We start from the raw sequence: 22,754 nt of genomic DNA on the forward strand, positions 1-22,754 counted from the left end.
AGTACTGTTGAAGGCCTGGAACAAATGGCCGGAAGATTCTGCAGAGGGCAACTCTGGTTCCAAGAGGATGAATAAGCAGAGGAAATAGGAGATGCCTTAGTCTTTGCCCCATTGGAAAGGTGATATCTCTGGAAGGTTATATCAGGTTCTTTCATTCTAGCTAAAATTAAGACCACTGCGTATGTTAAAAGGGGGAAAGGAAATATTGGTGGGGGTGGAAAAAATATATTCAAAAGCCTTTACACTTCTCAAAAACATTAACAAAAGACTTCCCTGTTAGGACAGCCTTTTCCTAAATCTTTATTCCTCCTGTTTTGTAAAATGTGAAGGTTCCACAGGTTCTTCTCCTGTTTCATCCATTTGCTCAAGGTCATGTACATAAGTGAATTTTGTAATGCATTTGCCACTATTAGAGGGAACCCAACAGATGTTTTAGACTACGACTCCTATCAGTCACAGCCAGTGGTGTTCTTTAAATGTTTTGAACAACTGTGCTGGCTGGGACTGAAGCGAGCTATAAACCAAAACATCTGGAGGACACCATATTGACGAAGGCTGCAATAGACGGAAGGCGTTCCCCAGCTACAGTCCATGGGCCTCCAGGAATCTGATAGCTTCATTCAGGTGGTCCACAATGGGTCTGTGACTGAAGGTGGGAGATGGCACATCCATCGCATTAAGCGCATTAAGCATTCATATAGTGGTACCTCGGGTTAAGAACTTAATTCATTCCGGAGGACTGTTCTTAACAACCTTAGGTACCACTTTAACTAATGGGGCCTCCCACTGTTGCCGCGCGATTTCTGTTCTCATCCTGAAGCAAAGTTCTTAACCTGAGGTACTATTTCTGGGTTAGCGGAGTCTGTAATTATAATGGCTACAACAGCCAGAAAAATGAAGTGATCAGCCGAAACCCTCAGCAATTTTCAAGTGGTCATAGAGGGGGGAAAGCTTGGGAACCACTGGACTAAACACACGAGCACATTTTGCATGCTGAAGGTATTTATTTATAGCAAGGACACGCGTTAGCTCAGAAATGCTAATTTATTACTGCAATGCCACCAGCACCCTGTTCCTAGAAAGCATGCCATGTTAAAACGATTGCAAAAACCAGTAATCAAATTTGTCCCGGCCCCAAAAGAACACAGCTGAAAGACACCATAGACATAATTAAGTAGAAGGGAAAAGGAGAGGACTAAGAATTTTCCTACCAAAACCTTGGGTCATATATCTATCTAACTTGCAAACTAATTGAGTTTTTGCTCTTAAAAGTTAACATCTTGCCAAGAATTACCATGACTGGAAGAACAGAGGGGGGATTTTTATTTTTTATTTTTAAGAAAAAGAAAAGAAAGAACCTGGGTGGGTTTTCTTAAATTTGTTTACTCAGCTGTCAAACATTCTCTGTAGAGAGTCAGTTTCCTTTTGTATTGTGGGAAATCTTTCTCCTGAACTTTATCCAACCGCTTAAATCTTCATTACTGCTGAACCTAAACCTTGCATGTGTTCCTTCAGCTCTAGACTGTATCCTTTCAAGCTTAACCAGTTAAGAAGGATCTGAAAACTGTTTCTAAGAAGTGTTAGGTGTTTTTCAAAATGTATCAAGTAGACCAACCTCTTTCCCCAAAGAAGCTTTGCGCTGAGGTTTCTTTCACAAGTCAGAAGAAGGAATAATTATGAACAGACAGGGGCCAGAAATTATCAGCCTTCAAAGCCTTTCAGAGTTGCGCATAATGTAACAAGGAGAAGAGGGGGCCGGAAGTGAGGGAACAAGATTGAGAAACTTATTCAAAGGGTTTGCTGCAATGTGATTGCAACTAAGAAAGGATATCGAGAATAATAATAGTGTGTGTTTTCAGCAATGAAAAACTGTTGAGAGAATGAACTAGCTTTTGAAGTGCAGAAATTGTTCCAATGCCAGACAGGGCCATCATAAGACACTCTGCTGTCTGAGAAGAAAAGTAAGATGGCGTTCCTCTCCATACCAGGTACAGAAGCTGGCAGCTGAATTTTACTTTAACACTGGCAATGCCACAGCATCTTCCACTGCACCAGAGGGGTGGAAAATGGCTTACAAGGATCAGGGCAGGTCATGTGGAATAGAGAGCTCTGTCCTTTGACAGAGGGGGTTGGTCAAAGGGGATTCATGAGGAATGGCTGGTGGGTTGCCCCTAAAGCCCCCATCATAAGCCCCCCAAGGCAACCAGCTCTGGTCTTCCAGATGTTGCTGAACAACAACTCCCACCAACCCCAGCAATGGCCAGCAATGATGGGAGTTGTAGTTCAAAGGTTCCCCATACCTGCCTTAAATGTCCTGTAAACATGGACAGTGGCCTTGGGTGGCAGATATATACACTAGCTCCAGTAGGAATGTTTATAAATGAGTCTCCTTAAGAAAGGGCTGCACCACCTTGATTTCACAGGGAGGGGCAGCTTCTTCTGGAATTTCCATCAAAATATTACACCATAGGCAATACTTTAAAAGACAGCATTTTCTGACAAACACTTTGGCATGTTAAACTAAACTGATACAATATCTGCATGAGGGCTCTACTCACAACAGGAATAAACATACTGCAGTGAGTTCCAGACCATCTAGCTTTAACGACTGCATTGTGAAGACAGTATGATTAGGCTTCCCTGCCTTGAAACTGGCATCAGAATCTAGGAGTTGCTCCAGTTCATTCAATGCAGCCTTCTCCCCCTTGGGTCCTTAAATCACACATTCCTTTATCCCTGACCAGTGGACAAGCTGGCTGGAAATGATGGGAGTTGGACTCCAGGAACAAAGTTGGGGAAAGCTGATGTAGTGAGTACTGCTAGACAATGCAGAAGAGTTTGTGCAGAAATCACCCCTGCAAACCAATGGTCCAAGATACTACAACATGCAGTCTGGCTCTCAACACTAAATCCTCAGGCTAAGTAAAGTCCAATATTATGCAAGATAACTGTAGAAGCGAGGCAGCTTAGATTTCACGAGCTTTAGTCACAATTTAACACATACTGAACATTAGGACACATTTTCCATATTAAGAATTATGTGATTTCCATAAAAACAATATGCCTGGCCTGCTAGAAGTGAACCAAATTCTTGGGGTGCATTCAGATGTGGGGTTTATTGCATTAGTTTTGCTGGTTATAATGCTACCACTTCTGTCTTGGTTTCTAATATTCTTTTTATACTGCATTACCTGTTGCATTCTGGAACTGTGGCTTTTTGATCAATATACTGCACACCCAAAAGGTGAGGTTTGAAATTGGATACAAAATAGTCTGCCATAAATGGTTGTTCTTATATAAAAATTGTAACAAAATGAACATCTCATTCAAACTACATTTGTCTATTTTATGGAACTTTATTAGCACTAAGGTAAAAGGTAAATGACCCCTGGGCAGTTAAGTCCAGTCAAAGGTAACTATGGGGTTGTGGCGCTCATCTCACTTTCAGGCAGAGGGAGCCGATGTTTGTCCGCAGACAGCTTTCCAGGTCATGTGGCCAGCATGACTAAACCAGTTCTGGCGCAACGGAACACTGTGACAGAAGACACTGAGTGCACGGAAACACTGTTTACCTTCCCACCACAGAAGTACCGATTTATCTATTTGGTGAGCTTTCGAACTGCTAGGTTGGCAGGAGCTGGGGCAGAGCAATGGGAGCTCACCTCGTTGTGCTGATTTGAACCTTCTGATAAGCAAGCCCAAGAGGCTCAGTAGTTTAGACCACAGTGTCACCCACGTCCTGCACTAAGGTAAAAGGTAAATGACTCCAGTCAAAGGTACCCACAAACCACAGTTCAGCCCAGCCACATCTTGACATCAACCTCTTGGGCCAGTGGCAGTGGTAAATAGATGTGCAGACCAGAGGTTCCCCATGGCTATACTACAGAGCCAGACATGTGCTCCTGGCCTACTTTGCTTGCCAGCTCAGTGAACTGAGCTCTCATATAGTGCAATATACCTTAGGGCTGCAGTGTCCAAAATTCAAGGCTAGACGTGGCACAACTGCTGCCTAACGACCATTATTAGTTCCTTCAACTTGACAAACCCAGATTCTCTCTGAATCAGGTTGCACTTCACCACTTGAACCTTATAATAGGGATTTTTTTTGGCATACATCATGTAACCTGCAGCAACTTCTTCCAGGTCTAAACAGTTACCATTCAAAGCACAATCAATACCTAGTGGCAACAAAAATGTTGAATACAGCAGCAAGTCCAGAGAAGTTATTTTTGCTTGTTGAAGCACATCGCAAGCTCAGTTCATGGGTGTAACTCAACACTTGATACCTCTGAACTAATTTGTTAGTACTTAATGTTTTGTTTTGCTCTGATTGGTACATGTATTGTATTGATAAATTGTGTGGCTGGGACCCACACACATGCTTGGTAGGATGGGATATTTGACTAACAGCAGGTCTTCGGTCAAAGAAAATTTGGGAACTGGGGTTGGAGAGGGTGGAGAGAGAACAAACGAGAATAAAAACTGAAAAACTGCAAACATGTTTTCAAATACCTGCCAACAAAATCTCTAATTGCAACTGGTGACATCATAGGTTGAAAGGGTGGTTTCCCAAGACCTTAATTTACCACAAGGTCACTTTGGGCAGACACTGTCACTATCCTTTACACAGTGTTTTCTTATGTCATTATTGATCAGGCCATAGCTCAGTAGTAAGATAACATGGTTTGCATCCTGAGTTCAATCCCTGGTACCTCCTGGTGTGGCAGAGAAAGACTCCAGTCTGAAATCCCACAGAGCTGTTCCCAGTTAGTGTAAACCAAGATAAAGAACTTGTGTACATCCAGGTGTTGTTGGGCTACTTTCTATCATCTCTGACTATTGGCCATGCTGGCTAGGGCTGATGGCAGCTGGACTCCCAACAACATCTGATGGTCATTTAGATGTTTTCATACACCTAACTACAGTATGTTAAGACTGCAGTAACATGGCAATAAGGACCGGTGGCAATGGGATCTTTCCACAGTCTATAAAATGGCAGCAATTTATTTCTTAGCATAGCTCCAAACAAGTATAAGCAAACAGCAGGGAAATATTAATAACAGGGATGGAAAGTGTTACATATGACTATGTTTTTCCTAAAAACAACAGCCATAATCAAGCAATAAGATCAGATATATTTACTCTCTTTTCACAGCCATTGCTTAATCTACATAGCAGATATTTGATCTCAACTTCTGAGGCCAAAGTGGTTGCGAAATCAGAAACATTAAACCCCCTTTAAGGAAGGCTTTGTGAAAAAGTGCAGGTCACCATGTGTTCATTTGAGTTAGTTTTAAAAAGGCAAAGAAGTGCAGAAAGATAGACTCACTCAAGACGCAGGTAAATACACTAGTAAAGACAGGTCAAGAACAAGAAAAGGCAAGCACCAGAAAAGAGTGAAGAAAGCTGTTGTAAACAGCTCAAAGCACAGAATTAACAAAGCACACTTTTACGTTACAAGAAAGAATAGACACGGCAGCAAGATGAAGTGGTAGGTGCATGATGGTGAAGATGAAGTGGGAAAGAGTGGGTGGGGGGAATCCTCAGAAAGGAAGATTGCTGCTGGAGGCAAGTTCAGATGCATTATTTTGTGCAAACACATGAAGCTGCTTTATCTCCAGGCATATCAGAACACTGGTCCATTTTGCTCAGTAATGTCTACTCTGACTGACAGCAGTTCTCCAAAGTCTCAGGCAAAGGCCTCCTCCAAGTCCACCTGGAACCCTCTTAAACTGGAGGCCCTGGGGATTGATTGTGGGACCTTCTGCATGCAAAGCAGATGAGCAGGGCAGAAGTGGCATTCATCATTCATTAAGTAAATGCAATCCCTTCTCTCCAAGGACGACGATGAAGCATCTTCCTCTGCTGGTAAAAAGGAATGCTCAGTTATTCCTTAAGCTGTGTTTGCAACGTTCAGGACACAGTTGGAAGGAGGTTTGTTGACATATTTGTTCCTTGTAGCTATGGTGCTGTTGTACCATCTGACGGAAGGTGTCATGAACTGTCACTGAAACATCTTTGAGTGTTGCCCACACATGCCAAATATGAGAGCCACGTTCAGGGTCTACATCAGTCACACACAAAAAAAGGCATCCAAAGACAGATAATATGAAAGCGGCTGGCGCTTTTCACTCTCACGCCCTTAAAACAACCATGTTTTCAAGCTTGTGCACACACAAATGTCTGCTCCACCTGCTATCACCCTTGCATCCCCCCCTTTAACATAGCACTCTTATTGTTTCTCCCCTCCATTAATAAGGAATGAGAAATTGTCCTTTTCCAGGAAATATGAACACCATTGGGGCAAGGGTGAATTTAATATAAAAACACACACCACTGAATCAGATATTAGGGAAAGGTTTTTATATCACACAAAGCACACACAAAAGCACAAACTGCAGCAAATTCAAGACAACTGGATGTTCTGAGGCAAAAGCTGGGATATTTTCTTTCTATATCTATTGTTACTTTGAGTCCACACACACGATCATCTTCAGCATAGCAGCCAACTCCTAGGGCCGTGGGAGCTCTGGCCCCCACAATAAAATATTTGCCCCCTCCCAAGTTGATGGGCATTGCCATTCAAATGGTGTGCATGCACCATTTGATTGATTATGTGGGGCTGGGCTTACCGGGGCCCCACAGTATTTTCTTCAAGTTAGCACCCCTTATCTTTAAGAGGCAGGTAGGAAAGTGACCAATACCCTTTAATTTTGTTTCAGTTTGGAATGGCTAGTTGCAAATATCCAGGGACCAAATGAAGGTACACCAGTTGCTTCCTGCCAACCACTTTTTAGAAAATTGGGAGCCACCCTTAACCATGGTTTAAAGTTATATCTGCAAAGATGTTAACCATAGTTCATGCTGCCCATGGTTCATCTCTTAACTAGAGGCTGAAAGTGAAGCCTGGGCACGGTTTGCAAAGAGATGTTGTTTTGGTAGAACAGCCATCATCTTGTTGCTGCTGCAGAAGGCAGTCATCAACCAAAACATTTTGGAGAAGTGATTGTTTCACAAGGACTAGTACAATGGATAAAGATTTATATTTCAGGATTGTTTTGAGGGTTTGCCTCTTCTTTTGTTTCCTCAGTCACACCTTTTTTTTTTTACTTCCAAAGTATTTAGATGACCACTTAACATCCACAGTTTTTGAGAATGAGGTTAATGGTTAAAAAAGAAAGGGGAAATAAAAAGAAACAAAACCCATCCATGCCCCCTCAGTTTTTTCCTGCTACAATTTAATTGTGGTGAGCAACATTTACAGAAGATATTCCGTAACTATTAGTTCAACCTATTCTTTTAGAAAACATCAGAAGGTTTGAACATTAAATGTCAGAAACAGATAAAGTTAGGAGTGAGTTGGCCCAGAAACAAAACCCTTTCATTGGATCAGCATTATTGGGGGGCAAGGGTAGAAGCTTTTGGGTTATACAGAACTGTTCTGTAGGTAAGGTCTTGCAACCTGATGCTGAGCTTTCCCCCAGCAATTTGAGACTAACCATATAAGGAAAGGATAAGATTTCCAGCCAGATTGTCACCCAGTTCCAGACACAGGATTGAATTTCTGCTGGGCGGGTCAAGCCAAAACTGATAGGAATCTACCAGGGTCAAGGGAATGGTCAATGGGTTTGTCACTTGACAGTGCTATGGTTGCCATCTTGATCTCAGCAGTCAGCACAAATTGCTATAGGAACCATTGCTACTCTTCCCTCCGTACACCAGCTATGCTGCAGTCCAAGAGAGAGAGATTAGTATGTTCTGCTCAATGTCTCTTTCCTGGTGTTTGGCAACTTCCTGTTGATGAATCTGCAAGAGCCACTGTGCCAAGAAGTTATCATGTTGCTTCACTAACAGAACCATATGAGACACATAAATCCAAAAGTACTAGTAGTAGCAGCCGGTCAGTTTCTAAATAGTTCTTTATACTTAATTCAATCCTTTCTGCACCCAATATTTTCATCTAAATAGGGCATTGCTTTTGTTTTATATTGTGCAGTTAAAAAAACCCACCCCTCATGAAGTGTTGGAGCAAATTAATCACTATTAATATTTTATCGTTTATGACCACTAAATTGACGTGTCAAATGCCCTCTACTTTGAATGCACATATTCAAAGGGCTGGCCAGCAGGACATACGTACGTATATTGTACATATATACATATATAGGTAAGGGTAAAAGACCCCTGGACGACTAAGTCCAGTCAAAGGCAACTATGTGGTGTAGCGCTCATCTTGCTTCAGGCCGATGAAGCCAGTGTTTGTCCACAGACAGGTTTCCAGGTCATGTGGCCAGCATGACTAAACTGCTTCTGGCACAAGAGAACACTGTGACAGAAGTCAAAGCACACAGTGGTACCTATTTATTTACTTGCACTGAAATGCTTTCAAACTGCTAGGTGGGCAGGAGCTGGGATAGAGCAACAGGAGCTCACCCTGTTGCGGGGATTCAAACCACCAACCTTCTGATTGGCAAGTCCAAGAGGCTCTGAGGTTTAGACCACAGCGCCACCTGCATCTGTATACATATGTATATACATACACAAAAGCCTGGCCACCAGAACTAGTAAACACAGAAAATCAGAAGATCCAACATATTATCTACACTCGTCTGGGCAAAAGCAGCTGGCAGGGCCAGGCAGAGAAAAATTGTGAAACAGCTGGGAAATGCAAGGCACTTTTGAGCACGCTGCAATGTAATCCAGAATAATGCTACACGCTTGCAGGCACACACACCATGAAGCAGGAGCTGGAAGCAGCCAAACACAAGCCTGGCGCCTGGACTACAGCTGCCCTTTATTTCAGACCTAAACACAAGTGGATACAAGTGGGGCTTGCAAAACTAAGTTGACTTCATCTAAAACATCTGAATTCCTTATGAATTCCGTCTTCCTGAATACCAGCGTCTGAATTTTTATTTACCTAGAATAACTAGAAGTATCTGAGAGGTGGCAGAGCTTAGGGTGTGTGTGTGAAAGGCATGCTTTGCATTGTTTTAAGGTTCCAAATGAAAAGACTGGTATGTCCAGTTGAAACTGTCAGCTATATACCAATAACCATGATGACTTGAGACAGACAAACCCAAGTTCAACTCTTCAATTTCTACCTCTTAGCCCATGAGCTGCCAAAGGAAGGTGGGATAAGATGCAATCAATCAAATAAACAGTGCAAGGTATCGGCACTAGGGAAGCCTTGGAAATGGTCAGCATGTGTTGCATATGAACATAGGGAGCTGTTTTATACCAAATCGCACAACGGGTCCACCAACACTGACTGTCAGCTGCTCTCCAGGTTTCTAGACAAGGAGAATCCCCAGGCCTACATGGAGATGGTGGGGATTAAACCAAGGACCACCTGTGTGCAAGGCTCTGCCACTGAACTACTGAGCTGCAGCCCTTCCCTTTGTAAACTACGGGTACTATAGATGAATCCTGGACTGAAGAAGGCCATCTCCAATAGATTTAGGGCTTGTCCAAGCCAAGCAGGACATCTCTGAAGTGCCCCCAGCTGAAGCAGGGACTTCCAAAGCAGTTTGAGGTTTGTTTGTTTTTCAAAAATAAAAATAAACAATCCTGGTGTTTGCAAAAATTGAAAAAATAATAATAATCTCCATGCTTGCCACATTAGGAAAACATTAGGTTGGTGGGGAAAGGAGGTGACTGACAAATCTAGTTTCTAACCAGTGGGATTGATTTTACCAGGGGTCTCAAATCTTCGTGCTTTGGGGAAGGGATGTTGAACTAATGCATCACCCTGATCTGGTCTGGTCTGTGCTCTTTGCTAGGTCTGTTAGCAGTGCTCGCTTGGAAAATACTGGGCATTCAAGCTCTCCTGCATCTCTGTCACATGTCCACATATCCACTCCTGCCAAATGAGCTTTGCACCTAGTTTCTGTAAGTCTGGTGTCTTTTACTGTGTCAACTGAGTAGGAACACTGAAGCTGTTTTTTCATACAGCATAACTCCATAGTTCAGGCACCCATCCTTCTGAAAATGTGAAGATAAATTCCCAAGGGGCAACTTTGCAAGGTATTTTTCTTTTTCTTTCTTTTCTTTTTTGCCAGAAAACCACAAGGAGAGAAGTGAAGGCCTTATTCATTCCCACCCTCAAATATCAATTTAAGAATGATCAGTACAAAAACCCCTAGATCCATTTGTCTGCAATTTGGCAGGTTTCTTACTCAGTCTTACCTCTACAATGTAGCCATTCTTATACCATTTGCCCATGAAACAATAGAGATTAAATGAATCATTTTTAACTGTCCCCCAACTCTAAATGCTACCCTTTTGAAAAACAATTAAAGCTACCCTTCTGAAGTTTTTCAGGATTCATCTCCTCAGAAGGGGCTGCTACATCTTAAAATTTAATCTAATTATGGAAAGAAAGAAAGAAAGTTTTAAAAAACAAAGAAAGCCCACTACAATTATGAATGGGGAAAGCAAAAAGCTTATTCTTACCAATTAGGATTCAGCTTTGACCCAAAGCGAAATTAGACACCCACCAAATCAGTTCAGCACAAATCTGGTGTTTTCTAAAGTACCAAATCAGGCTCAAAACCAAATCTCGCTGTCGCTGCACATCCCTAGTTGTAAGGAGGGTTACTGAAAAATGGCATTAAGATCAAAATAGCTGATGGTTAATAAGATAAACCCCACAGTTGGGCAATAACGTTTTGCAGGGTCAACCAAGGCATCACAAATGTGATCCAGATACAAATAAAAAAATGACAGTCATCAACATTTATATTTGAATTTGAAATGTGTATGTTTCACTTGATTCCTTGTAGTTTCTGGCCAACAATGAAAATTAATTCACCTTTCCTTGGTGCAATTAATTGTACAGCATCTTTGTAGTCCTTCTTCCCTCCCTAAAGATGAGGCCTCAACTTTCATTCCATTCCCCTCTTATCAAGGCCTTTTCTAATTTAGAAGCAGATATGATTTTACTGCACTAATATACTGTACTACATTTCAGCTTAAATCCACACAGAGGTGCTATAGCTGATATGGCACTCTTAAGAAATGCAGAGGAACAATCCACAAGAACTTATCCTATCCCAGCACACCAAAAGCCAAACAATTTACAATGTTGCCTTTGTGCCTTAAAGGCTTGGGGAGAAAGAGATAACTGCTGCCCCTTTTAAAACAAACAAAAAAGAACAGCATGTACATACTTTTAAAAATTAAATTCTTATGAAATGCGCTTTCCTGCTAAATAATATAAAAACAATCAGACAGACCCCTCTCAATCCACATCACATGTGAACGATAATGTTTTCTTATTAAGGTTTGGAAGGTTTAAAAACAGCTTCCAGCGAAACATCTGTTGCACAATAATTGTGATAAGAGGGAGCAGAAATATCCAGGGAGATTAGGACGAAGGCCACCTTTTCGTTTGGAAAAACGTGTCCAGTTTGAGTTGCAACCCTGCTGGAGTAACACCACCTTCTACACAAAAGATTTCAGCAGAGTGTTTTGTGCTGCTTATTCTATCACAGCTGCCCCCCAGCAAAATAATAATAATAATAATAATAATAATAATAATAATAATAATAATTATATTAGCATGATCTAGAAGGGGGGCACCTTTCCCTCTAATGATATTACTCCAGGAGCAGACACTCACATGGTTCAGATGGAAGAGGATTTGCATTACAAAAGCTACGTTAAGCACTAGGAAGCCCTTGAAATACTGGTTGCCACACCTCTAGAAATGATAATATGCAGCCAGAAAATGTGCAGAAAATGGACTAGAGGAACTCCCCTATGTGGAAATCTTATCATGTTTGGGCTCTTTAGTTTTTAGGGGGGAAGGTGAGTAAGAAGGTACATGATATAGGTTTACAAGATTACGCATAGCATGGATAAAGAGAAGTTTTTCTCCCCTTTCTTATAATACTGGGTTCAAGGAGTTGGGTAGTAAGAGATTCAGGAAATACTTCTTTTCACAGTACATAGTTAAACTATGGAATTTGTCACCGCAAGGTGTAGTGATGGATGGCTGTAACAATGGGATGAGACAAATTCATATGTGGCTTCTAGTCATGACGGATACACGCTGCCACCAGAATGCAAGTGGGAGAGAATTACAGTGGTACCTTGGGTTACATACACTTCAGGTTACATACGCTTCAGGTTACAGACTCCGCTAACCCAGAAATAGTGCTTCAGGTTAAGAGCTTTGCTTCAGGATGAGAACAGAAATCGTGCTGCGGTGGTGCGGCGCCAGCAGGAGGCCCCATTAGCTAAAGTGGTGCTTCAGGTTAAGAACAGTTTCAGGTTAAGAATGGACCTCTGGAACGAATTAAGTACTTAACCCAAGGTACCACTGTACTGCAGTCAAGTCCTGCTTGTGGGCCTCCCATAGGATTCTGGTTGGCCACCATGCAAACAGAAAACTAGACAAAATGTGCCCTTGGTCTGATGCAGCAGACACAGCCCTCCTTTAAGGCCACTTTTTAAAAATAAAGAAAAAGTAAAGCGTCATCTTACAGATCGCTTGAAAGATGAAATCGTTTCTGCATCCCTTTTGAATTGCTTCACCGGATCGTACCATTGCAGCTATCTAACTTAGTATCCTGTTTCCAACATTGGCTTGTCAGTTTCTAGAAGCCCAGAAGCACAACGTGAAACCAATGGCCTTCCCTTATTTGTCTCCAACCTTTAATCCTCAACATTGTACTGCCTCTGAACATGTCGCATCTGAGATTACCTCTCAGGTGCCAGCTCAAAAAAAGTTGTATTTTAAGTCCTGGAGGCATGGTTTACCAACTGTAATTAAACAAATGTAATTAAAAGTATATTTCCGTATATAGACTCCTGGTACATTAAGGAAAGCTTCAGCACAAGCAAGTTGTAATAACTCCAGGGTAAAGAAATTATGAATATTTTAAAGCGGGAGGAAAACTAGGGTGGGGATAGAGAAAAAAGGAACAGTTTGAGAAAAATAACGACACCTGCATTTGCATGGAAAGATGTTGCTTGTTAAGTTAGGAACAAAAAGCCTGTGACACTCCAGATGTTGTTGAACTCTAACCTTCATCAGCTACAGCCAGCATGGGTCAAGGATGATGAGATCCTAAGTCCAACAACATCTGGAGGGTCACAGCTTGGTGCTCAGTTTCTAAAAGTCTGCAATCCTATGTACACTTACTTTGGAGTAAGTCCCACTGAAGTCAGTGTGACTTACTTCTAACTAGATATTCATAGGTTTGAGCTGTAAATGATTTTGAACCATTCAATCTTCACCTGGGTCTAAACATAGCACTACAGAATTGTAAAAGTTCGAACTTCCTATTGCAAAGAGAACTGAGGAATTAAAAACAAACAGGATGTTAACAAGGGAGAGAACAGTAACCCAACGCCCAGTTCAGCTCCATCCACAGCTAAATTCTAGCACCAATGTGCAAAATGAAGTAATCAGGAAGTGTCCACACAGCCTCCAGAGACAAAATATGAAACAACTGAAATTTGCACAAGATGCAAATCAATTTCACAAGTTGTAGCAATGAGTACAAAAGGTACTCCTGTGTTCCTGAATTTCATTTTCCATCATCCTGCTTTCAGGCAACTGATTATACCCTTGTTACTATCAAAACAGTAATCAACATTAACAAAATGTCAAGTTACATAACAACTTGAAGAGGAGCACACAAATGTGCCTATCTAGCCAAGTGTTTTACTTTTAGGAAATGTTTGCTAGCAGTGCAAGCCTTAATTGATTAAACAGTGCAAACAATTTTCATAAAAGTTGTAACCTGAGACCACACTGTAGGTTTCTCCCAATCACAGCCTTCCCTCCAGTTTCCAGGAAGGAGGTGCCGGCATGGAAAGGAGCTGTAAGGTGAACTGTTTCCCATAAAGCCATGGGCTCCCAGTGATGACCAGAGAAATGACAAGGAGCCAAACTGCAGTTGCTCTTATACCACTGAAAGCAAGGTGAGGGGAAAGCTGCAACTGCAACCCAACCTCTGACAGGTCCCCACTGAAGTCGCCAAGATCTCGCAAGGGTTTATTCCTGATTGTACCATCCATGTGTCAGATTCATACAACTGGGGCATGCAGAAGAAGAGGAGGAGCTTGGATTTGATATCCGGCTTTATCACTGCCCTTCAGGAGTCTCAAAGCGGCTAACATTCTCCTTTCTCTTCCTCCCCCACAACAAACACTCTGTGAGGTGAGTGGGGCTGAGAGACCCAGCAGCTGCATGTGGAGGAACGGGGACGCGAACCCGGTTCACCAGATTATGAGTCTATCGCTCTTAACCACTACACCAAGCAGGCTCTCAGGAAGCCAATACAGAGCATGAGTGGGGAACACCTGTGGCCCTCATCTTAATTTCACACAGGTGAGAGGAGGCCCAAAAGAAAAAGAGAAGAGGAAGGGAGAAATGGAAAGAGGAGCCAAAACAAATATTGTCAAGGGTGGGAGAATGCTCTCTGCATGCAATGAGCTCAGACCTTAGGGAAGAACTCTCTTGTCCTTCCCTTGGTACCCAGCTGGGCAAGAAGGAAGGAGGAAAGAGCTCTGACCCCACCAGCATGCAGTGCCCCAAATTAGGCCCAAGGGAATGCCACCCAGAAAACATTCCCCAGCCCTGATATAGAGTAAGCATTATAAGATAGGAGGTGTCGTCTGCATCCTGCAAAGAGCAGACCCTGGCAGGGATGCAACAGATGGTTGTCTTAGTGGCTGCACCCAGGTTCTGGAAGTCTCTGCCAAGGGAAGCCCATCTTGCCTTCTTCCTGCTGGCCTTTCAGCAGCAGGTGAAAACATTGTTCAGACAGGTCTTTGACCTGGTTACAGTGGTTACAGTGGTACCTCGGGTTAAGAACTTAATTCGTTCTGAAGGTCCATTCTTAACCTGAAACTGTTCTTAACCTGAAGCAGCACTTTAGCTAATGGGGCCTCCCACTGCCACCACGCTGCCACTGAGCGATTTCTGTTCTCATCCTGAAGCAAAGTTCTTAACCCAAGGTACTATTTCTGGGATAGCAGAGTCTGTAACCTGAAGCGTCTGTAACCCAAGGTACCACTGTATTATTAAACTGCCCGGTGATCCGATCAGATGAAATTTAATTAATAATAATACATTGTTTTATTCTGTTCTGCAATGTATAATAAACAATTATTGTTTAAAACGTATTGACTGTCTTTGCATTTTTCACCCATAAGAGCCTAGTGAGGTTATGATGAACTCCTAGTGTTTGTTCAACTAGCTGCTGTTTTTATATACGTTGATAGTTTTGTTATTATTGAATTTTGTTTGGAATTGGATGCTGTATTGCTGCTAGCCACTTTGGAAAAGCAAGGCATGAAATGTAAACAGAATACATACAGATGGCTTTGCTTTGGGGAGTAAGGGTTTGCCTGCAGAACTTGGGGGGGGGGGCTTTCAATGAAATCTGTACACATTTTATGTAATTTCCTGCTCTGAGCTGTTCAGGTTTAGGCAGGCCACATATCAACAAAACAAACAAGTGGGCAAGCAGGGTCTCTGGGCCTTGGATCTCTTGAAGAACCTGCTGCAAGTCAAGTTGCACATATCGGTCACCTCCCTACAAACACCAGTAGGGATGAAAAGATTCCAAAGAAGTGAGCCTTCTCTTTTATCAAAAGTTGTTTCATTTTCTTCCGGAGTGAAGTGACAGACCTTCCAGATGTTACTGGACTCCAATTCCCGTAAACACGAACCTACATGATGGATGGCAGGAAGAGATCATGGGATGAGATGAAGAGATACATCTCTTTCATCTTCCAGAGGAATATGAATTATATTCCAGAATAAAACATTTGGTTGTCAATACTGCTGTTCTGTTGTTATGGCTTATGCTGTTTTATTTGATTGCTGTATTTCAGAGTTGTATTGTGTTTTCAGCTATTTGTTTGCAGTTTTGTTAGTATGAGCCACCTTGATTATTAGGAAAGCAGGTTGAAAAATAAACATTTAAAATAAAGTTTTGGTCAAGGGAATGAACTCCAGGTCAGTAGGAGCAACACTGGGAAAGTTTTCACCATCCTTTGACTGGTGTAGAATTCAGCAACCAAGTTGCTCACCAGGGCAAGACGGTTTGAGCATATAATACCAACCCTTGCCGCCACTTAGTTTCTGGGCCCAATTCAAAGTGCTGGTTTTGACCTATAAAGCCTTAAATGGCTTGTGTACACAATACCTCAAGGACCGCCTCTCCCCATATGAACCAACCAGACCCTGTGACCATCATCTGAAGCCATTTCATGTGCCTCCTCCACGAGAGGTCTGGAGAGTGGCAACGCAAGAATACACTTTTTCTGTGGTGGCTCCCCATTTGTGGAATTCTGTTCCCATGGAGGCTCTCCTGGCACCTTCATCACATCTTTATGTGCCAGGCAACAACATTCTTCTTTTCCTGGGACTTTACCTAATTACGGCAATCTATGGCATTTCAAACTGTTATGAGTTTTGTGGTTTTATATTGTAAACCCCCCTGTGACCCTCATATGAAGGGCGGTATAGAAATTAAATAAAAATAAAGAGTAAAACAGGGATGGGAAATCTGTGGCCTTGCAAAGGACATTGGACTACAACTCCCATCAGCTCCAGCCAGCATGGGTGATAGTCAGAGATGACTACTGCTGAAATACAGCAACTTCTGGAGAGTATCAGATCCCCACCCCCCGCTTCACATAAAGTGGGGGCTGCCAATGTTTTGGGGGGCCTGTGGGCACAACTACAAACCACAGACTCATCATGGACACCGCACACCCTCTGTAGCTGAACACACACCAAAACCTGTTCTATTGGCTACAAGAGAAATGCTTATTTCAAACCTAATTTCAGTGAGGGAAGGACAGTGGAGTGGACCCTACACGCACCAGGGAAGGCCCCTGTGGGAACATATGCTTTATATTATAAGGCATTTGGCATGAATTTTATTGAGAACCCCAACATTCTGCACAATAATCATGTGGAGCCCAGTTGACAAATTATGCAAAATGAGAATCAAGTGTTTTTCATGGTCTGCCCTCTTCCCAAGAGCTACCTGGGTATTTTCAAATCCCGCTATTTTAAAATACCCATCTCCAGCAACACAAGACTAGCAGATCATAAAGAATTTCAACCTAGCCTTCTTCCAAAGTTATTTTTTATAATCTGCAGAGAGGGTTGTTTTTTTTCCTTCCCTCCCTGGTTTCAGCTATGCGATCCCAGTACCAGCAGCCTGAAAGGATGCAGTCCAAAAAAAGGTTTACTGCTTAGTTCATTCTAAATGTATATAAATTAGCCAATTAGAGTGAAGCTCATGTTCCAATAGGAGATGCCTCACCATATTTGAGTGCCCTTTAACCATTATAGAAGCGGAGGGAGAAAAATACCAAACCGAGGGATGAACTTTGTGGTTAGGGGGTGAAGACATCAATCAGGAAAGTTGGCTTGAAGCAAGACTGAAATCTAGGAGACAGTGCAAGCCTATGCATGTTCCGAAGCAAGTCTCACTGACCTCAATAGGGCTGATTCCCAGGTAAGTCGATCAGGGATTGCAGCCTAAATGAGCAGAACTCCCTGTCCTTTGCCCTGCCAATAGTGAAGGAAAACTAATGCAAAACTAAGCAAAGGATTGTTTACCACAAAAAAACTAGTTCCATCAATTGAAGTAGTCTTCCCAAGTTCCCCCTCCCTCTACTGCTCAATTCTCTGCATGAAAGTAAAAAAAAAAAAAAAATCGCCAGCTAGAGGCGAACTCTAGAAAACAGTAACTTTGACAAGCACTGTGACAAATTGGCTTCAGAAAAGAAACATTTCAGATCTAGAACCCACCCACCTTTCACAATCGGCCACAACTCCTTTCACAGCTGCTACGGCCTGCAGAAGGTCTTGAGAGAAGCAATTAGTCCTGAACTAAGACAAGACATTCAAAGACGGCCGGAAAGTAATTGAGCAATTCAACAGAGTCCTGCAGGAGGTGACCCTGGACCTGCTCTGCAGATCCCCTTCCAGAAAGGGAGACTTACTCAGCTTAGAGATTCGCGGAAGCAAGAAAAGCCTTTGTAACCCTCGCGAAGCCCCAAGTGGAAATATGAGCAGATCCTTTCAATGCCTTTCTGAGCCACACTCGCCAGGTAGCGGAAGGAGTCTGCTCACTTGCAGCGAAAAGCTCTGAACCTCTCCTCCTATCCAGAACAGAAGTGGGCGTCGGGAGTTTCCCTCGAAGCAACTTGGCGGCGTCCAGAAGAAAGACTTTGTTTGCACACCCAGCTGTCAGCTATAAGGAGGCGCTGCTGTTACTCGGGCTTACGGGGGCGGGGGGAGCCCGCTGCGAAAGCAATTACGCAGCTGCTTCATGAGGGCTAGCGCCTTGGGAAGCCACGTTTACGCTAGAGCTGTTTCTCTCGCAGGGCTCCCGCCGCCTCGGAAGCCGAGCCGGCTGCTTGGGAGAGAGCGGCTTCGCCTCCAGCCCAGGGGCTCTCGGCGGCAGCCGGCGAGGTTACACAACGAGGCACAGCCTGAAGCCTCCTCCTCCGCCGCCGCCGCCGCCCCCACCCCCGTCCCCGCTTCGGCGCTGCCTTCTCAATGGACGTTTGTAGCCGAGCAGTTTCTGAGGCGAGCCGCTTCTCGTCCTCGCCGAGAGAGCCTGCCGGCTGCTTGGCTGTGTTGTTGCGAAGGGAAAGGCCAAGAGTCGTGACCTTTCGCTCCTCTTTCCCCCTACCCAACCCTCCCTCGCTCCCTCTTGTCCCCTCAGAAGGGCTCGAGCTCCAACCTGCCCCCCCCGTTTGTCTCTCTCTCCCCCCCCCCGCCTCCTGCCGCCACAAGCGCGTCGGGGGTCGCTCGCAACCCGCCTTTCTTACCTCGGGGCTCGCGGGGCGCCGCCGCCGAGGCGCCCGCCACCTGCCTCTCCTCAGCTCCCGGGAGCGCCTGGCCGAGGGGAAGGCAAGAGCGCAGAAGTTCCCAACAAAGGAGAGAAAGTTCGCCGCCTTCTGCTGCTGCTGCTGCTGCCGCTAAGCGGGCGAGGAGAGCGAGCAGCTGGCGGGGGGCGGGGAGGGCGCGCGGGCGCCCAATGAGAAAGTTCGGCTCGTGCGAGAGCAGCCGCCGCCGCCGCTGCCGGCCGGGCCTGGCTTGGCTTGGCTCGAGGGGGAGGTTGCTGCTGCTGCTGCTGCTGCTGCTGCTGCTTCGGCGGCCGCCAGCGAGAGCAAACCCCACGTCTGTCTGAGGGCGCCTGCACGGGAAGGCGCGCGCTGGAATGGCTCCTGGCTGGGACGGAAGGGGAGGGCTGTGGGTGGGGGAGCCGCCCTCCGCGCCGCCGGCGACACAAGTCGGGGTGTGGGGGGCGAGCGCCGAGGCCGAATCTCTCCTTCGCGGCGGGGGCGAGCTGCGCGGCTCCCCCCGCGCCCGGCGGAAGGGGGAAGCTCCCAGGTGTGGCCAGGCTCATTATTCAGCTTAGGCAGAGCTCAGCCCCTTGGCCGAGTTTTGGGTCTAAACAGTGACGAGAGCGCGTTAGAGCATACACTGAGTGCCTTTCCCTCAGGCACCAGGCGTGCAATTGCCAGGGCTGGGCATTGTTTGGTTTCGATTTAATTTCCATGCTGGCTTCAGAACTCTGCAGCGGTTTGCCTTTCGTCATTTAGGGAGAGCCCCAGTTCCTGACGCCTCAGGGCCTGGGGAAAGGAAGCTTTCCTGCAGAAACCTCGTTGATGTTCAGCTCAGAAAGGCCAGCGAGGATTCCATGCAAACCACGATTTCTGTCTTCTTTTGTTTTGGTTCAGAATGCAGCTGCTTGGGTGCTATCAGGAGTGAAGCAGGACGTGCTTGTGACACTCCTTTCACACCAGTCCAGTTGGTTGTAGCAGTTTGTTTCCAGGCGCAGCTGAACATTGCTGGTACTGACCTTTAAAAGCTCAGTATGGGACGAGCTTGTCTTCAGGACGTCCTGTACCACCCACACAAACCCAGCAGGAGGCTTCGAGATGGCACTGGAGGCCCTGCTCTCAGGCGGCTATACTTGGATTGGCAACAGGGCCTTCTCCGTGGTAGCCAGATGGATGTGCAAACTTTTTCAGCAGGGGGCCGGTCCACTGTCCCTCAGACCTTGGGGGGGTGGACTATATTTTGGAAAGGAAAAAAAAAAGAACGAATTCCTATGCCCCACAAATAACCCAGAGATGCATTTTAAATAAAAGCACACATTCTACTCAAACACACTGATTCCTGAACTGTCCGCGGGCCAGATTTAGAAGGCGATGGGGCCGGATCCAGCCCCGTGGCCTTAGTTTGCCTACCCATGATGTGGAACTTCGCTCCCCAGGGAGATCTGACAAGTTAATTCCTGGTTTTAGGTGTGTCCAGAAGACTTTCTTGTGCAGAAGGCTATTTGAAATAAAAATCACTTTTGTTTTTAATAGACTCCTGTCTTGGGTTGCTGTGTTCCATTGAATCTTTGTTTTAAACTGTGCTGGTAGCTGCTTTCTGAAAGTGTTTGCCCTGAAAGTAAATATTTTACATGACATCTAAATATTATATACAGGTGAAGTGCAATATAATTATTGAGAGCTAGTTTCACATAGTGGCTAAGGGAGTGAGAGTGAGCCCTCATTGCCCCCCAAATGGGTCTGAAACTGGCATAGTAAAAAGTATCTTCCAGTTAAGTCAATGGGATGAAGAAACGGTTTAAGTGTCCTCCACACCTCCTCCCTAACTGGAGCGAGCCAGCAGGACTAAGGGAGCGATTTTTTCCTCTGCCCCAGAATCTCTCATCACTAGGGATTTCTTGACCAGGCTGCAATCCTGTGCACACTTACTTTAATGGGAGTAAGTCCCGCTGAACTTCACACACTCTATTTCTGCCAAAACGTGCACAGTTACAGGTAGGCAGCCATGTTGGTCTGCCGTAGTCGAAACAAAATAAAAAAAATCCTTCCAGTAGCACCTTAGAGACCAACTAAGTTTGTTATTCATATGAGCTTTCGTGTGCATGCACACTTCTTCAGATACCTTTAAACGTGCACAGGTTTGTGCTGTTAGCAGAATGGAAGGCAAATGGTGTGTCGAATTCTGGCCTCCTAAAGGATGCAGCTGAACTCTGAAAGACCAAAGTCTGCCCCTGCTACTGAATATGTTTATTACCAAGAGGATTTTAAAATAAACAGAGCACTTGGAAGGTTGTCTGGTGCTATACAAGTATTTAGTATGATGCAGTCATTAGTAAGCTGGGCTCTGACCACCGAGATCCAGCTTCAGATCCCTGATCAGTCACAAAACTCTATGGACCTGGTGGTCCTCTCACAGCCTACGCTACCTCATACTGTGGTACTTAATAAAGTGGGATCTTATGGTTTGGCTTGGCTCATTGTATTCATGCTGCCGTGCATCTGTTTATGTTGCTTCACTGTTGGCTTTTATAATTGTATTGTATTTTAATCATGGGAGATTGTGCTAAAGGGCAGCTTATCAATTCTATAAATAAACCCAGGCCACTTTCACTCTCGCTGTTTCACGGGTATGATTGAATCGTATACCAGCAAATTAAGGCAGCACAATTAAAGTGGATTTGGTGCTGTTGCACAAAAAAACAAACCCTGCATCTCTCCTTACCCAATCTCCCCACAAAATTCCCACCCCATACTTTTTGCCATTGAAAAGTGATGGGGAAATGCACTGGAAAGTGGAATAATGATGGCATTGGGTTATATAACCCTTATACCCTCCATGCAAACAAATAAAGAAGAATGTTCACTAAAGGTCATCTGGGAGATCTTTCAGCCATGTATGCAACCCTGAGTTCAATGCGGGAGGGGTGGGATACAAATATAAGTAAAAGGAATCATAAATGCTTAGAGACAATGCTTGGAGTTTTGTAGTTCTAAAAAGTAAGGTATTGATCCTATGGTTTCTAGTGGTAATATCACAGCAGGTCTTGGGAGTCTTTGTGTAGAGAAATATAAAAACCAAATCTACATGTTATTTTAATGTGCAAAGGACCTTACACTCTGATTTAAGTTTAAATATTATTCCATTTATTCCATTTACACCCACCCTTTCTGCCAACTTGGAACTGAAGGTTCTGGGCATGTGTGTCTCCCATTCAAGAAATGACCCACCCTTTTTAATTTCGGGGAGACAATTGCATTGTGTGTCCTCGCATTGTGTGCTGCAAATACATGTAGCAGATGGCCCCAACAATATCTCTTCAGGTGTTAGTGAAGACTGCAGTCTTACTTGGAAGTAAAGTTTAATTGGAATCAATGAAACTTGGGATTTTCAAGTAAATGGATGCAGTGGAATATATGGCCTAAAGTGGCAGTCCCACATTGTCAGCTGAATTGCGATTCCTGAGCTGAAAGTGCTGATAGCTTCACAGGTTTCCTAATTGGGTGTCATGGAGATCTCTGGCTGGGCTTTTAATACAAGCCTGCAGCAGAGTTTGACCTCCTAGGCCAAAGGATGAGAGGAATGGGGGAGTGCTGAGGCTAGGTTGTACTTAAGGGGAATTAGGGTTGCCAGATGTCCTCTTTTTCCAGGACACGCCCTCTTTTTCATGCGTATGTAAAATGAGAGTCGCCACAGCGATCCATAGTTAAAAGTAGAAGTTGGCAAATGTGTCTTCTTTTTTGCTCTTCAAAATATGGCAACCCTAAATTAGCTCTGCCACGATACAACACTTCATGCATCCACTTGGGTGTAAGAACTAATGAGCATGCGTTCTGAAACATGCTGCACAAGTTGTAATTGGGTTTCTTCAGAATTGTCAAGCCACACTTCAGGATCTGATAGGAGGAGCGGTGCTGAG

General features: G+C 44.2%; 1 protein-coding gene across 2 annotated transcripts in view; it reads right to left on the reverse strand.

Moving 5' to 3' along the window:
* The window catches only part of SVIL (supervillin), a 142,482-nt gene extending 123,421 nt beyond the window's left edge, over nt 1–19,061 (reverse strand). For both annotated transcript variants that reach the window (XM_079996329.1, XM_079996316.1), the window contains exon 1: nt 18,820–19,061. The gene's annotated coding sequence lies outside the window, so the exon portion shown is untranslated. The remainder of the gene's footprint in view (nt 1–18,819) is intronic.
* Between the last annotated feature and the right edge of the window lie 3,693 nt (nt 19,062–22,754).

Source organism: Podarcis cretensis, assembly GCF_951804945.1.
Source record: "Podarcis cretensis genome assembly, chromosome: 12".
Lineage (NCBI taxonomy): Eukaryota > Metazoa > Chordata > Lepidosauria > Squamata > Lacertidae > Podarcis > Podarcis cretensis.